Source organism: Melanerpes formicivorus, unplaced genomic scaffold, assembly GCF_026170545.1.
Source record: "Melanerpes formicivorus ecotype bairdi unplaced genomic scaffold, bMelFor1.0.p_v2 SCAF_52, whole genome shotgun sequence".
NCBI lineage: Eukaryota > Metazoa > Chordata > Aves > Piciformes > Picidae > Melanerpes > Melanerpes formicivorus.
The window spans coordinates 1,285,696-1,303,040 of NW_027142404.1; the positions used below are offsets into that span (position 1 = coordinate 1,285,696).

Sequence of the window (17,345 nt, forward strand, 5' to 3'; positions counted from 1 at the left end):
TGTGTGTGTATTTAATAGACACAAATGGATATAACTATTTGTGTGCTTAAGTGGCTGCATGCACTTTTTCCTTCCCTTTGGCAAAGTCAATACCTTCAACAATACACAGAAAGAACATTTCTGCTTGATGTGCACAGCCTGTAACAGGTGCAGGGAATTCCAGTCAATAGTGTAATAAAAACACAGAGGCAAATGATAGCAGCCACTGAATTACAGCTGTTCTGTAGGTGTCATTAATAAAGAAAGGCAACACTGATTTGTAGCACAAAGGACAAGGCTTTGCTTTGCTGGTTCAGCACCTCTGCCACGATTCCATACATAAGTGTGCAAGAGCTTTTAATTATCCCTGTGGAAGTTTGTAACATTATTAATGAGTGTGGCAGCGAGCACAAGGATGGCTTTAAGTGCCACAGACTCTAGGTGCCACAGACTCTAGCTGTCCTTCTGAAGGCAAACATCTGTACTCAGCTGAAGCTGCTGAAAAAGCTCTGGAGCCATTTCAAGGTTTGCCTGGCATGTAAACAGAGCACACTGTCATTACAGGACTTTGGTGAGACCCAGTGAGTTGAGCTAGGTTGAGAAGTATGGTTGAGGAGCTCACTATCAACTGTGAAGCTGCATTCTACCCTGGGATGCTGATTCCATTATAAATAGAATAGAATAGAATAGAATAGAATAGAATAGAATAGAATAGAATAGAATAGAATAGAATAGAATAGAATAGAATAGAATAGAATAGAATAGAATAGACCAGGTTGGAAGAGACCTTCAAGATCATCCTGTCCAACCCACTGACCAATCCAACACCACCTAATCAACTAAACCATGGCACCAAGCACCCTATCAAGTCTCCTCCTGAACACCTCTCATGATGGTGACTCCACCACCTCCCCGGGCAGCCCATACCAATGGGCAATCACTCTCTCTGTGTAGAACTTCTTCCTAACCTCCAGCCTAAACCTCCCCTGGCGCAGCCTGAGACTGTGTCCTCTTGTTCTGGTGCTGGGTGCCTGGGAGAAGAGACCAACCTCTGCCTGTCTACAACCTCCCTTAAGGTAGTTACAGACAGCAATAAGTTCACCTCTGAGTCTCCTCCTCTCCAGGCTAAGCAACCCCAGCTCCCTCAGCCTCTCCTCACAGGGCTGTGTTCCAAACCCTTCACCAACTTCGTTGCCCTTCTCTGGACACCTTCCAGCAAGTCAACCTCCTTCTAAACTGAGAGGCCCAGAACTGGACACAGGACTCAAGGTGTGGCCTAACCAGTGCAGTGTCCAGGGGCACAATGACCTCCCTGCTCCTGCTGGCCACACTATTCTTGACACAGGCCAAAATGCCATTGGCCTTCTTGGCTACCTGTGCACACTGCAGGCTCATGTTCAGCCTACCATCAACCAGCACCCCCAGGTACTTCTCTGCCTGCCTGCTCTCAGCCACTCTGACCCCAGCCTGTAGCACTGCCTGGGGTTGTTGTGGCCAATGTGCAGAACCTGGCACTTGGATGTGTTCAATCTCCTGCCCTTGGACTCTGCCCATCTGTCCAGCCTGTCGAGGTCCCTCTGCAGAGCCTCTCTACCCTCCAGCAGATCAACTCCTGCCCCCAGCTTGGTGTCATCTGCAAATTTACTGATGATGGACTCAATGCCCTCATCCAGATCATCAATAAAGATGTTAAAGAGCATGGGGGCCCAGCACTGATCCTTGGGGCACACCACTGGTGCCTGGCTGCCAGCTGGCTGTGGCACCATTCACCTCCACTCCCTGGGCTCAGCCTCCAGCCAGTTCCTAACCCAGCTCAGAGAGCTGCTGTCCAAGCCAGGAGCTGACAGCTTGGCCAGCAGTTTGCTGTGGGGGACAGTGTCAAAGGCCTTGCTGAAGTCCAGGCAGACCACATCCACAGCCTGCCCCACATCCACCAGGCAGTCACCTGATCATAGAAGGAGATCAGGTTGGTCAGGCAGGACCTGCCCTTCCTAAATCCATGCTGGCTGGGCCTGATCCCTTGGCCACGCTGTAAGTGCTGTGTGGTTGCACTCAAGATGACCTGTTCCATAACCTTGCTGGCAGTTTCATGATAGCTCTCTGCTTTCAGACAGTTTGCTCAGACAGTTTGGTCAGGAATTTGTTTTTCCATCATACACAAAAATTTCCTGAGGCTGGCTTTTGCAGCTTCTCTTCACAACTTGGGAAATACTGATATTATACTCATAGGTTTAATTTCTCCAGTGATATTCTGAGGCTATTGTAATTGCTCTAATTAATTTAAAGGCATGTTTAACTTGGAATCCATGTGAAAGAAATTAAAAGCTGCTCCAAAGCTGCATCTGAGCAAGTCCTCCCTGCCAATTTCTGTCACTTACAGCCACCTTCTCTGCTTCTAGGATATGTCTTGTTCACTGACATACAGCAAGCCCCACGGAAAGGGCCCTAATCCAGCATGGCAAGGAAATTCAACACACTCACCAGCAATCTTAACTGCAAAATTAAATGAGGAGAAAAGGGCAGAATTTTGTTATTAATAGCTATGAGCAGTATTGCTCTTTATTTGCCAGAGAAATTCCATGTCAAGTGCTGGCAAAAGACAATCATGAAATTGATCATAGAATCATAAGATCTGTTGAGGCTTTTGAGATCATCAAGTCCAACTGTTTGCCTAGAGCTCACAATCCTGCCACTGCCACTAACTCACATCCCTCAGTACCACATCCATGAATCCTTCAAATACCTCCAGGGATGAGGACTCCACCACTTCCCTGGGCTCTCTCTTCTCCAGGCTAACAGCACCAACTCTCTGAGCTTGTCCTCACAGGAGAGGTTCTCCAGCCCTCTGATCATTTCCAAGGCCTCCCCTGGACCCACTCCAACAATTCCACATCCTTCTTGCTTTGGGGGCTGTGGTAGTGAGAGAAGTTCAGTTCTTCCCCCCCACACACAAACCAGAGCTAACTCAGTGGGAGAAGCAAAATGGAAGAGAGCTGTATTTTACAAGCAGAATGGGATGCAATGAATATATACACAAGGTACAGTCCCTCAGGGATCAGTCCTGGCACCAGGCTTGTTCAACATCTTTGTGGGTGCCATGGACAGTGGCACTGAGTGCACCCTCAGCAAGTTTGCTGATGACACCAAGCTGTGTGGTGCAGCAGACAGGCTGGAGGGAAGGGAGGCCATCCAGAGGGACCTTGACAGGCTGGAGAGGTGGGCACAAGCCAGCCTCAGGAGGTTCAACAAGACCAAGTGCAGGGTCCTGCATCTGGGTCGAGGCAATCCCAGGCACAAATCCAGGCTGGGCAGGGACTGGCTGGAAAGCAGCCCTGAGGAGAGAGACTTGGGGGTGCTGGGGAAGGAGAAGCTCAACAGGAGCTCTCAGTCTGCACTTGCAGCCCACAAAGCCAATCAGATCCTGGGCTGCATCAGGAGTAGTGTGGCCAGCAGGGCAAGGGAGGTGATTCTCCCCCTCTGCTCAGCTCTGCTCAGACCCCACCTGGAGTCCTGCCTCCAGTTCTGGAGCCCCTATTCCAAGAGGGATCTGGAGGTGCTGGAAGGTGTCCAGAGAAGGGCCACGAGGATGAGCAGAGGGCTGGAGCACCTCTGCTGTGAGGACAGACTGAAGGAGTTGGGGCTGTTCAGTCTGCAGAAGAGAAGGCTCCCAGGTGACCTCATTGTGGCCTTCCAGTATCTGAGGGGGGCCTACAAGAAGGCTGGGGAAGGACTTCTCAGGATCTCAGGGAGTGATAGGACTAGGGGGAATGGAATGAAGCTGGAGGTGGGGAGATTGAGGCTGGAGGTGAGGAGGAAGTTCTTCCCCATGAGAGTGGTGAAGCCCTGGAATGGGTTGTGCAGGGAGGTGGTTGAGGCCCTGTCCCTGGAGGTGTTTAAGCCCAGGCTGGCTGAGGCTGTGGCCAGCCTGATGTAGTGTGGGGTGTCCCTGTCCATGGCAGGGGGGTTGGAACTAGATGATCCTTGTGGTCCCTTCCAACCCTGAATGATACTGTGATACTATACTATGATACTATTTACAGTATATACAAAAACATACAGGAAAGAATGTCACACAGAAAACTCCCCCCCCCCCCCCCCCCCGTAGAGGAGGTCTGCCCCCAAAACCTCCTTTTCCCCCTTCCTCCTTTTTTTCCCAAAAAGGGTTAGAGAGAAAAGTAATTATTAAGGGGGAATTCTGTTAGTTCAAAGCATGTGTTAAAGGGAAGAAAAGAATTAGTTTCTTATCTGGTTAGTTGAAGGTCAGCTCCAGCAAGAAAACAGCAACTGCCCCAACTCAGACTGCAACAGACTAAAACTTTAAAGTGACATTCCCACTGATCTACCAATGAAATTTGGTTAGAATTATCTTTGTTTTCCTTTTTACACCAAAACAGTGTTTCAGTAGCTGTCCTTTCCTAAAGGCACAGCCTAAAACTGGCACAGGGGCTCCAGAACTGGAGGCAGTACTGCAGGTGGGGGTCTCACATGAGCAGTGTAGAGGGGCAGCATCTAGTACCAGCTACTAGCACATGGCAAACTGACCAAACAATTCTAGTGGTCTGCTATTTTAACTTTTATAGTATTGCTTAATTCCAAGTGGATTGGAAAAAGCAGAGCAAGAGGAGCTTTTGCAGGATGGTGTGGTTCCTCATTGGTCCAGCTTGAAAAACCACACTCTCTGTGCAGCAGGCAGCTCAGGGTGCAGCTGACCTGGCTAATACTGTGGCTTTGCCAGTTTTGACATGGTTCCCACTGAAAATGGACACCTGCACACTTAAAGCTCAACCTAAGCCCTCCTAGAGCCACTGCAAAGATGCCTGTTGTGTTCCAGGTAGATTCACAAATGCTCATGCTGGATGGGATGAGCCAGCCTGACCTCCTCTGCAGCTCATGCCAAGGTTAGGCATGATTTGAACCTTTTAGCATTTGTACACAAATGCTTCCCTGTGCAGGTATCCTACTGCTCTACTTCAGCTGCTTTCAACATTAATCTATGTCCCACCAAGAAGGGTGGATGACTCACAGCAGTGGTAGGTGGAGTGTCACCTCCTAGTTTGATTATCCTGCTAGAGCTGCAGATCCTTAGAAAAATACATTCCTTGTGGGTCTGTCTCTCAGGAAAGAAAAACAGAGACAAAAATGCAAATAATTGCATCTTGTTCCCTTACTTAGAGAGCTGACTCTTGCCACTCCAGTTGTAGGTTAAGGGAACAACAGACTTCAAGCTGAAAGTTTCCGATGGGGAACTCTGGCAATCTCCAGACTTGATGGCTGATCACTGATTTTGGGAGACCCCCCTCCAACCAGCATTATTTTGACTGGAATTCATGGCCAGTGTGATCTCGCCATTCCTTGTCCCATTTCCAGCTCCTGAGACACAACCAATCATACAAAGAAGTAAAGAGAAACAGGATCACACTCCCACAGCACTCTTGCTGCTTGGGTAAATGTATTTTGGCTGCCCACAGTTGTTTGAGGACATGGCAGCAGGAAGGAGCAGACAGGTTTGAATGAGGAAAAGGCCAAAAACTTAACTTATAAGCTGTGTGTCACAGAGACAAGGGACACCACTCATTGAATCCTCCAAGCAGACACACAGCCATTCAAAGCAGATGAAGAGACACCTCTGAGGATTCAAGAGACACACACACAGAATCACAGAATGGTCTGGGTTGGAAGAGACCTCCAAAACCCATCCAGTCCAACCCCTCTGCAGTCAGCAGGGACATCCTCAAGTAGATCAGGTTGCCCAGAGCCCTGCCCAGCCTCACATTCAGTACCACAGTATCACAGTATCACTTAGGTTGGAAAGGACCTCGAGGATCATCGAGTCCAACCTATCAACACAGACCCCATGACTAGACCATGGCACCAAGTGCCACATCCAATCTCCCCTTGAACGCCTCCAGGGTCGATGACTCCACCACCTCCCTGGGCAACCCATTCCAATGACGAATGACTCGCTCGGTGAAGAACTTCCTCCTCACCTCGAGTCTAAACTTCCCCTGGCACAGCTTGAGACTGTGTCCTCTTGTTCTGGTGCTGGTTGCCTGGGAGAAGAGACCAACCCCTTCCTGGCCACAACCACCTTTCAGGTAGTTGTAGAGGGCAATGAGGTCTCCCCTGAGCCTCCTCTTCTCCAGGCTAAGCAACCCCAGCTCCCTCAGCCTCTCCTCACAGGGCTGTGCTCAAGGCCTCTCCCCAGCCTTGTTGCCCTTCTCTGGACACATTCAAGTCTCTCAATGTCCTTCTTAAACTGAGGGGCCCAGAACTGGACACAGGACTCAAGGTGTGGCCTAACCAATGCAGAGTACAGGGGCACAATGACTTCCCTGCTCCTGCTGGCCACACTATTCCTAATGCAGGCCAGGATGCTATTGTACCTCCTGGCCACCTGGGCACACTGCTGGCTCATATTCAGGTGGCTGCCGATCAGCACCCCCAGGTCCCTCTCTGTTTGGCAGCTCTCCAGCCACTCCAACCCCAGTCTGTAGCTCTGCATGGGATTGCCATAGCCAAAGTGCAGCACCTGGCACTTGGACTTGTTGAATGCCATCCCATTGGACTCTGCCCATCTGTCCAGTCAGTCGAGGTCCCTCTGCAGAGCCTTTCTACCCTCTAACTGACCAACATCTGCTCCCAACTTGGTGTCATCTGCAAACTTGCTGATGACTGACTCTACCCCTTCATCCAGATCATCAATGAATATGTTGAAGAGGATGGGGCCCAGCACTGATCCCTGGGGCACACCACTGGTGCCTGGCTGCCAGCTGGCTGTGGCACCATTCACCACCACTCTCTGGGCTCAGCCTCCAGCCAGTTCCTAACCCAGCTCAGAGTGCTGCTGTCCAAGCCACGAGCTGACAGCTTGGCCAGGAGTTTGCTGTGGGGGACAGTGTCAAAGGCCTTGCTGAAGTCCAGGCAGACCACATCCACAGCCTGCCCCACATCCACCAGGCAGTCACCTGATCATAGCTTTTTATGGATCACATCCAGGGATGGGCCCTCAGCCACCTCCCTGGGCAGCCTATTCCAGTGTTGCACCACCGTCATAGTGCAGAACTTGTTCCTCATCCAATCTAAATCTGCTCTGCCCCAGTTTGAAGCCATTGCCCCTCGTCCTGTCACTGCAGGCCTTGGCAAAGGCTCTCCGCAGCCTTCTTGTAGCCCCCTTCAGGTACTGGAAGGTTGCAATTAGGCTTTCCCAGAGCCTTCTCCTCTCCAGGCTGAACAACCCCAGCTCCCTCAGCCTGTCCTCACAGCAGAGCTGCTCCAACACTCTGATCATTTTCACGGCCCTCCTCTGGACCCTCTCCATCAGGACCAGGTCCTTCCTGTATTGAGGGCTCCAGACCTGCACACAGCACTGCAGGAAAGGTCTCACCAGAGCAAAGTCAAAGCTGTCTGTGTCTCTGTCTGGGCCTGTTAAGTATCAGATCCTGAAATATGAAAGGGGATGCTGCTTGCAGGAGGTAACAGAAAGGGGGGAAGCCTTACTCCTTGAGAAATCTAAAGCCTCATGAGCTGCTTTAAAAGCATGCCAAGCCACAGGATATATTTCCCAGAGAAAAGCTCTTCATTTACACTTCTGGACAGGAGGGCAGAGCAGCTGCTTTGGAGGCTGCACACAGGCACATGCGGAGAAGCAGGGCCTCCATATGATACCAAACCCAAAAGGGTTCTTTTTCAGAGGGTCTTTTTCAGGTGAACTGAGCTCTAGACATCCTGTTCCCTTAATTACAACTAACACAAGCTGAGCACTGGTAAAGCATTTTAAGCTCCCAACAGCAAAGCCAGAATTATCCTGTCAGGTGGGAGTAAAAAGGCAAGATTGTCCCTTGCCATCTTAAATCCTTCTTTGGCTGGAGTCAAGGGGATCTGAGTGAAACAGAGCAAAGTAACAATGAAAACTTCATTATTCTGCCCAGAACAACAGATCAATGAATGATTAGGGGAGCTGATGTTTCTCACAAACACTACCAAGCATTCTTAACATCTATCAGGGAAGATTAGGTTGTGGCTAAGGCACCAAAGAGAGCTACATTGTGCAGCTTCATTTCAGCTGCAGATGCATTATTTATCCAGTCAGTGCACCTCATCCAGGAAAGCCTTCGCTGCCCCTGGACTGGACAGGTGTCCCCAGAATGGGAGTCAGAGCACAGTATCAGAGTATCACTAAGGTTGGAAGAGACCTAAAAGATCATCAAGTCCAACCTGTCACCAAAGACCTCATGACTAGACCATGGCACCAAGTGCCACATCCAATCCCCTCTTGAACACCTCCAGGGATGGGGACTCCACCACCTCCCTGGGCAGCACATCCCAATGACGAATGACTCTCTCCTTGAAGAACTTTCACCTCACTTCCAGACTAAACCTCCCCTGGCACAGCTTGAGACTGTGTCCTCTTGTTCTGGTGCTGGTTGCCTGGGAGAAGAGACCAACCCCTTCCTGGCTACAACCACCTTTCAGGTAGTTGTAGAGAGCAATAAGGTCACTCCTGAGCCTCCTCTTCTCCAGGCTAAACAACCCCAGCTCCCTCAGCCTCTCCTCGTAGGGATTGTGCTCAAGGCCTCTCCCCAGCCTTGTTGCCCTTCTCTGGACACATTCAAGTGTCTCAATGTCCTTCTGAAACTGAGGGGCCCAGAACTGGACACAGGACTCAAGGTGTGGCCTAACCAGTGCAGAGTACAGGGGCACAATGACCTCCCTGCTCCTTCTGGCCACACTGTTCCTGATGCAGGCCAGGATGCCATTGGCCTTCTTGGCCACCTGGGCACACTGCAGGCTCATGTTTAGGTGGCTGTTGATCAGCACCCCCAGGTCCCTCTCTGGCAGCTCTCAGCCACTCTGACCCCAGCCTGTAGCTCTGCATGGGGGTGCCATGGATGGACGTGCAACGTCCAACTGCTGTGGGAGTCAGCTCACTCTTGTGGCATCCCAGACAATTTGTCATCTTTGAGGTTAATTTTCCTCCTTTCCATAAAAAGCTAGGTCAGTTTTGAATCTGTGTTGATGTCACATTGAAGGTGCCAACAAATGCAATGCCAGGGCCCAGGATCACCTGAAGAATGAGGATGCTTTGTTCACAAGCACTGTAAAGAAGTCATAAAGAATATATATATTCAGCACATTTGCTTGAGAGACAACGGCAAAAGACTTTTCTTTTTCAGCACTCATTTGCAGACAGACAAAGATGCTGTGGTCTGGGGATGCCAGGGTGGTAACTCTGGGGATATAAAGGAAGTCAGCCACTGGGAAGGTTCTTGCTCTTCCACCACAAGGAGGGAAGTAGAAAGAGCAAAGCTCTTTAAAGTAGATACACATAGGGAATAAGCCAAGTGGGCACTTTTCATCCCATCTGTTGCAAATACAGTAACTTCTATTTTCAGAGGATATCCATTTCAAGAGGCAGCAGTAAGGCTCCTCGCATGGCTCAGCTGCCAGCAGATAACAGACGTCTCCTGACTGTGATCCAAGGAGCCAGGCTGACCCTCCAAAGTGAACTGTGGCCTTTGTCACATTACATTAAACCCTAAGAAAGTCAGATTCCTAACTTACACAACGGGGAAATATTTTCTAACTGTTTATTTCCCCACTTTCACAAGGGTTAAGATGCTGCAGCAGAGTCACAGTTGGAATAACAAATGTTAACAGCTACCCACATCAGCTCCTGCAAAAGCTTTACACATCCTGAGGTAGCTTGAACAGAGAGGTTTGCAGTTTGCTTTTTGAGCATGTGGTGGGTTGAAATTTCCACCACCACCATTAACTTTGCCAGACTAACTCAGCTGGAAGCAAATGGAAGCTGTATTTACAGGCAAAGCTACAATCTACAATGGAGTGCAATGAAAATGTACCAAACCTACAGGATTTACAATATTGTACAGATATTTACAATTAACAACACGAGAACCCACCCTGGTCAGCGACCAGGAGAGCTGTCTCTCTGTCATAGTATCATAGTATCAGTCAGGGTTGGAAGGGACCACAAGGATCAGCTAGTTCCAGCCCCCCTGCTATGGGCAGGGACACCCCACACTACATCAGCCTGGCCAGAGCCTCGTCCGGCCTGGGCTTAAACACCTCCAGGGACGACGCTCCAACCACCTCCCTGGACAACCCATTCCAGGGCTTCACCACTCTCATGGGGAAGAACTTCCTCCTCACATCTAGCCTGAATCTCCCCACCTCCAGCTTCATTCCATTCCCCCTACTCCTAGCACTCCCTGACATCCTGAGCAGTCCTTCCCCAGCCTTCCTGTAGGCCCCCTTCAGATCCTGGAAGGCCACAATGAGGTCACCTGGGAGCCTTCTCTTCTCCAGACTGAACAGCCCCAACTCCTTCAGTCTGTCCTCACAGGAGAGGTGCTCCAGCCCTCTGATCATCCTTGTGGCCCACCCCCTGCCCAAAAGGGAGAAAGGAGCAGAGAAAAAATATAGCTCTTAACCAAAATAATGCATCCAAGGTCAAGCAGAAGCAGATTAGTCTCCCTTTAGAGCACGAAGCAAGCTGAGAAGAGATGAGAAGAGGAAAAAACTGTTTTGGTACAACCTGTCTTATGGTAAATTTCTCTCCACGGAAATTGTTTAGAATTGTCTCTATTTTCTTTTTCACACCCAATAATGATTTATTTACATTTTTCTACTTTTCTGCTCGAAATCTGTAACAAAACTTTAAAGGCATAGCCTAAAACTACCACAGAGCATTTAAAGGTAAGCATTCACCCCTGGTTAGAGCTGACCAATATCCAACTGGCCTCATTTGATTCCTGGGTTTATTAAGAGCAGACTGTTTGCAAAGGCCTGCAGCAAGAAGACCAGGGGCAAGGGCTTCAACCTAGAGCAGAGCAGATTGAGACTGTATATGAGGAACAAGTTCTGTACCATGAGGGTGGTGTAACACTGGAACAGGTTGCCTGGGGAGGTGGTTCAGGTCTCATGCCTGGAGATATTCAAGGTGAGTCTGGACAGGGCTCTGGGCAACCTGATCTAGTTGGGGATGTCCTTGCTGGCTGCAGAGGGAGTTGGGATGGATGAGCTTTGGAGGTCCCTTCCAACTCAGGTGATTCTGAGATTCTCTGATGATTTTGTGAAAGGCAAAAGAAGTATTTAAAGGTACTTTTGTTAAGAACCATACCTGAGGAGCCTTCCACTGCTGCATGGCTGCAGAAGTGAACTGAGAGTCAGTTATTTGACAGCTAGTAAAAACTTTAATTCCCACTCTTGCCCTCACAGACATCCAATCATGTTTGGAACAGTGCTTACAAAATATTAACAATGTCCTAGGCAGCAGATCAATGGATTGAACACAGCATTTCATTCTTTCCAGATTTAAAGAAGCAGCCAGCTCAGTGCACCTTTTGTTAAAGCTGCTGGAAACTTCTAAAGTGAAGATTTTGCTGCATAATTTATAGAATCCACTTTGGGAGCAGCTGAACCAAAGTTTTGCTTTCTGAAAGTCCAGTCTTTATATTTCCTCACTTCTGGACGGGAGCATTGAGTCCATCATCAGTAAATTTGCAGATGACACCAAGCTGGGGGCAGGAGTTGATCTGCTGGAGGGTAGAGAGGCTCTGCAGAGGGACCTCGACAGGCTGGGCAGATGGGCAGAGTCCAAGGGCAGGAGATTGAACACATCCAAGTGCCAGGTTCTGCACATTGGCCACAGCAACCCCAGGCAGTGCTACAGGCTGGGGTCAGAGTGGCTGAGAGCGGCCAGGCAGAGAGGGACCTGGGGGTGCTGGTTGATAGTAGGCTGAACATGAGCCTGCAGTGTGCCCAGGGAGCCAAGAGGGCCAATGGCATCCTGGCCTGCATCAGGAACAGTGTGGCCAGCAGGAGCAGGGAGGTCATTCTGCCCCTGTACACTGTACTGGTTAGGCCACACCTTGAGTCCTGTGTCCAGTTCTGGGCCCCTCAGTTTAGGAAGGAGGTTGACTTGCTGGAAGGAGTCCAGAGAAGGGCAACAAAGCTGGGGAGGTGTTTGGAACACAGCCCTGTGAGGAGAGACTGAGGGAGCTGGGGTTGCTTAGCCTGGAGAAGAGGAGGCTCAGGGGTGACCTTATTGCTCTCTACAACTACCTGAAGGGAGGTTGTAGACAGGCAGAGGTTGGTCTCTTCTCCCAGGTAACCAGCACCAGAACAAGAGGACACAGTCTCAGGCTGTGCCAGGGTAGGTTTAGGCTGGAGGTTAGGAGGAAGTTCTACACAGAGAGAGTGATTGCCCATTGGAATGGGCTGCCCAGGGAGGTGGTGGAGTCACCATCATTGGAGGTGTTCAGGAGGAGACTTGATAGGGTGCTTGGTGCCATGGGTTAGTTGTTTAGGTGGTGTTGGATTGGTTGATAGGTTGGACAGGATGATCTTGAAGGTCTCTTCCAACCTGGTCTATTCTATTCTATTCTATTCTATTCTATTCTATTCTATTCTATTCTATTCTATTCTATTCTATTCTATTCTATTCTATTTCCTAGGGTGACACCAGAACAGAAGAAGCAGTTGTTTAGCAGGTAGGAATCGTGGTGTGGCATACATGAGCGTGGTGGTTTAGCCCTGGCTGGGGGCCAAATGCCCACCACAGCTGCTCTATCACTCCCCTTTCTCATTATTAGTATCACAGTATCACCAAGGTTGGCAGAGACCTCAAAGATCATCAAGTCCAACCTGTCACCACAGACCCCATGACTAAACCATGGCACCAAGTGCCACATCCAATCCCCTCTTGAACCCCTCCAGGGACGGTGACTCCACCACCTCCCTGGGAATGGACATTGGAGCAATTTAATAATAATGATAAGCACAAGCAAATGGCTATGCATGGAAAGCAAAAGCCAAGAGAGGTGTTATTCTCCACTGCCCATCAGCAGACAGTGGTCAGCCTCAGGCAGCAGGGCTCTGTGCATAACATATGCCATCGATGAATATCCCCCACACTGCCTTCTCTCATTTAGTTCTCACATCTGAGCTGACATCATCTGCCATGGGATACCCCTTTGGCTAGTTTGGGTCAGCTGGCCTGGCTGTGTCCCCTCCCAAGATCTTGCCCACCCCTCAGTATACTTGTGATCTATTAGAGGCTAGGTGCCTTTGAGAACCACAAAGTACAGACCTCCAGGAGGTCTAGAGAGGTCCAGGGGGTGGACTGCAAGGTGTATTTCATTCCCATAAGTCCTGCATTCCTATAAAACTGGATGCAGTTTCAGTTTCCTTCCCCTTTTCCCTCCCTCTCTCCCCCCAGGAGGATGCCCAGGCTGTTATCTCTTATGGAGGAGGCCTGGTGTTGGCCTTGGCAATGCTGCCAATTAGTCCTGGAGCTGCCTAATTGGGGCCTGGAGCTGCCAAGCCAAATTTGAGCTGCATCACAATGGTGTGATATGGAGGGTTGAGAGGCAAGGGGGGGTGGGGGCATGAAGTTGTGGGTTTGCTGGCTTGGTTTAAAGGCAGGTTTGTGTGACACTGGCTTAATGAGCTTCTGTGTTAAGCCTAGACTACGGATTTTGGTGTATTTTATCTGCTTTGTACTGTTGCATGTATTTGTGAATAGCATTTCCATTTAAACTTTCCAATCCCATCCAACCCTTTGTGTGAGCATTTTTCTTTTGCCCCTTTTGGAAGAGGTAAAAGAGCAAATCTATCTCACCCTAAACTAAGACAGTACTCTTGGGGCAGGGGAAGTTGTTGGCCATTAGGATGTGCTGCCCAGGGAGGTGGTGGAGTCACCATCCCTGGAGGTGTTCAAAAAGGGATTGGACGTGGCCCTTGAAGTCATGATTTAGTAGTCATGAGGTGTTGGGTGACAGGATGGACTTGATGATCCTTAAGGTCTTTTCCAACCTTATTGATTCTATGATTCTATGTTGGAAAAGTACAGCCTGGATGCTGGGTTCAGCAGTAGCCAAAGCACTGCTGTGTTATTGACACCCAGCTACAGCACTGCCAAACACAGCTCTGGAAATGTGCTCTGGGGACAGTTAGCTCCAGCTCAGCCAAACCCAATACAACGAAGCAAGTGGAGTCTGAGCCAATGTAGGTATTACCAAAGGATCAAGGGACAGTTTGGAAACAAACCAAAAAACCACCCCAATTAAGAGTCCATTAAACTGCAGATCAATGCCCAAATCTGGCATTTGGCAAAGCAGCCTCATAAACAGCACATTAGTGACAGTCATGGGCAAAAAACGGGGAGCCTTTGAAATGGATATTGGGACTTATTTTGCACAGTATTGCTGGGAAAAGAGTGTGGGCTATGAAAAATAAAATGAAATAATGAACAAACCAATCATGTGGGATTCAGAACTTAAAACAGAAATAGCAGGCAAGCAACAGAATCAAGAAGTGCACCCTCATGCTTCCAGATCACAGTATCACAGAATCACCAAGGTTGGAAGAGACCTCAAAGATCATCAAGTCCAACCTGTCACCACAGACCTCATGACTAGACCATGGCACCAAGTGCCACATCCAATCCCCTCTTGAACACCTCCAGGGATGGGGACTCCACCACCTCCCTGGACAGCACATTCCAATGACAAATGACTCTCTCAGTGAAGAACTTTCTCCTCACCTCCAGCCTAAACCTCCCCTGGTGCAGCTTGAGAGTGTGTCCTCTTGTTCTGGTGCTGCTTGCCTGGGAGAAGAGACCAACCCCTTCCTGGCTACAACCTCCCTTCAGGTAGTTGTAGAGAGCAATGAGGTCTCCCCTGAGACTCCTCTTCTCCAGGCTAAGCAACCCCAGCTCCCTCAGCCTCTCCTCACAGGGCTGTGCTCAAGGCCTCTCCCCAGCCTTGTTGCCCTTCTCTGGACACCTTCAAGTCTCTCAGGAGCCCAGAACTGGACACAGGACTCAAGGTGTGGCCTAACCAATGCAGAGCACAAGGCACAATGACTTCCCTGCTCCTGCTGGCCACACTATTCCTAATGCAGGCCAGGATGCCATTGGCCTTCTTGGCCCCCTGGGCACACTGCTGGCTCAAATCTTGCAACACAGTCTCTTAAAGATGTATCCAAGTGTTCTCTGTGTTGACTGAGTTTGATTTAAGCTCAGGTGTCAGTCTGCATCATCTGTCTATGTCTACTTCTCAGTTAAACCTATTGTCTAAACACTGAAACTGATCGGGCTCACATCAATCTCTGAGAGTCTTCCCAGTGTTTTTTGTCCAAAGCACAGTTCCCCATTTGCCTACCTGCTTGGGAGGTGTCTCATGTTTAGGTACTGACTGAGTGCACAGAACAAATACCAATCTGTTTGTGTTGACATGACAGGGTTAGGATTTGCTTCCCCACCACAACAATAGGAGATTCCCTTCCCCCCCCCCCCCCACCTCTGAGAAATGGAGAATTACCTCCAGAATTAATCACCAGACTAGCTCAGATTCTAGGATGCAAAATGAAGTTATAATTACAAAAAAAGTGAACAAAATATGAAACTACATAAGGTGATAAGACATATACAAAACATAGTTACATATATATTTACTACTCAGCAATCAGAAGTACCTCCTGGGCAGCCCAGGGTGACTGCTAGCAACCTCCACCCCCAACTCCCAAGTACCTCACGCACAGACCATGGAGAGAGAGAGAAGCTGCAAGAAGAAGCAACAGAAAAGAAAGAACAGAGAGCTATCTGTGCAGCCAAGTCTAAGCTATCCAGCAAATGAATGGGATGACCTTATTGCTCTCTACAACTACCTGAAGGAAGGTTGTAGACAGGCAGAGGTTGGTCTCTTCTCCCAGGCAACCAGCACCAGAGCAAGAGGACACAGTCTCAGGCTGCACCAGGGGAGGTTCAGGCTGGAGGTTAGGAGGAAGTTCTATACAGAGAGAGTGATTGCCCATTGGAATGGGCTGCCTGGGGAGGTGGTGGAGTCACCATCACTGGAGGTGTTCAGGAGGAGACTTGATGGGGTGCTTGGTGCCATGGATTAGGTGGTGTTGGATGATAGGTTGGACATGATGACCTTGAGGGTCTCTTCCAACTTGGTCTATTCTATTCTATTCTATTCTATTCTATTCTATTCTATTCTATTCTATTCTATTCTATTCTATTCTATTCTATTCTATTCTATTCTATTCTATTCTATTCTATCTGTACCTATCAGTTGTTATTCTGTATCCAAGCCAGAATTTTATTTACCTTTTACTCTAAGTCTCTGGGAAATCCCTACTCCTGTTTTGTAGCTGGGAACTGGGCTAAAGTTCCAGCTTCAAACCCTAACAGCTGGGCAATGTTATGAGGCAGACAAAATCTCCACTTTGCAACAACCCAATCTTCACAGCTCCCCCCCTTTCTGTCCTGAGGAAAGCCATGGATGAACACATCTTCAGCAAGTCAGTAAGGACTTAGTATTCTATCTGTAACACCTGATGGACCTTCAACAGATTTGCAGAGTGGTTTCCAGGAGAGTTTATTGTATCACCTCCCAAGGGAAAATTTAGTCATAGATTAGAAGAGAAAGACCAAAATAAGAGTATTCTGCAGCTCCAAAACACTTCACCATTTGAGCTGTTTGGTAGCAGCTACCTTTTGCAGGAATTCAAAGCACATCAGCTTCTAGCTGCCCAGTTACAGGCTTTCACACTGGGGAGATTGATGTCTTTTGCTTTCTCTGCCTTTGGAAGTTTCAGTCAGGGAAATCACGGTTCCTTTGCAGGTAGCATAAAACTGCACAAACTGCTACTTCATAAAGCAAGCAATAGCAACAGTTTGGAGGGATTTTAGGGAAGTAATAACCAGGGGAAAGCACATCCCCTTTTAGCAGATTCCCTCAGCCAGTCACAGCCTATGAGAAGCCATGAGTACATTCTAGGGTCTCAGGATGCTTTCATCAGTAAGGGCAAAGCAAGGACTGTCCCACCAAACCCATGCCTGAAACTGCTTTGAGAGAATAGAAGGGAAGGGAAGGGAAGGGAAGGGAAGGGAAGGGAAGGGAAGGGAAGGGAAGGGAAGGGAAGGGAAGGGAAGGGAAGGGAAGGGAAGGGAAGGGAAGGGAAGGGAAGGGAAGGGAAGGGAAGGGAAGGGAAGGGAAGGGAAGGGAAGGGAAGGGAAGGGAAGGGAAGGGAAGGGAAGGGAAGGGAAGGGAAGGGAAGGGAAGGGAAGGGAAGGGAAGGGAAGGGACCCATCAACCAATCCAACACCACCTAATCAACTAACCCATGGCACCAAGCACCCCATCAAGTCTCCTCCTGAACACCTCCAATGATGGTGACTCCACCACCTCCCCAGGCAGCCCATTCTAATGGCCAATCACTCTCTCTGCATATAACTTCTTCCTAACATCCAACCTAAGAGGCAGCATGGGTCAGCAGCGTGAACACTGCACTGGGATGTCTGCACCTATGATCAGCTTTGGCATTCCCCTTCTGTA

General features: G+C 49.1%; 1 protein-coding gene across 4 annotated transcripts in view; it reads right to left on the reverse strand.

The window, feature by feature from the left end:
- Positions 1–17,345, reverse strand: part of ERBB4 (erb-b2 receptor tyrosine kinase 4) — a 979,801-nt gene that overhangs the window by 490,147 nt on the left and 472,309 nt on the right. The gene's annotated exons all lie outside the window — the stretch shown is intronic.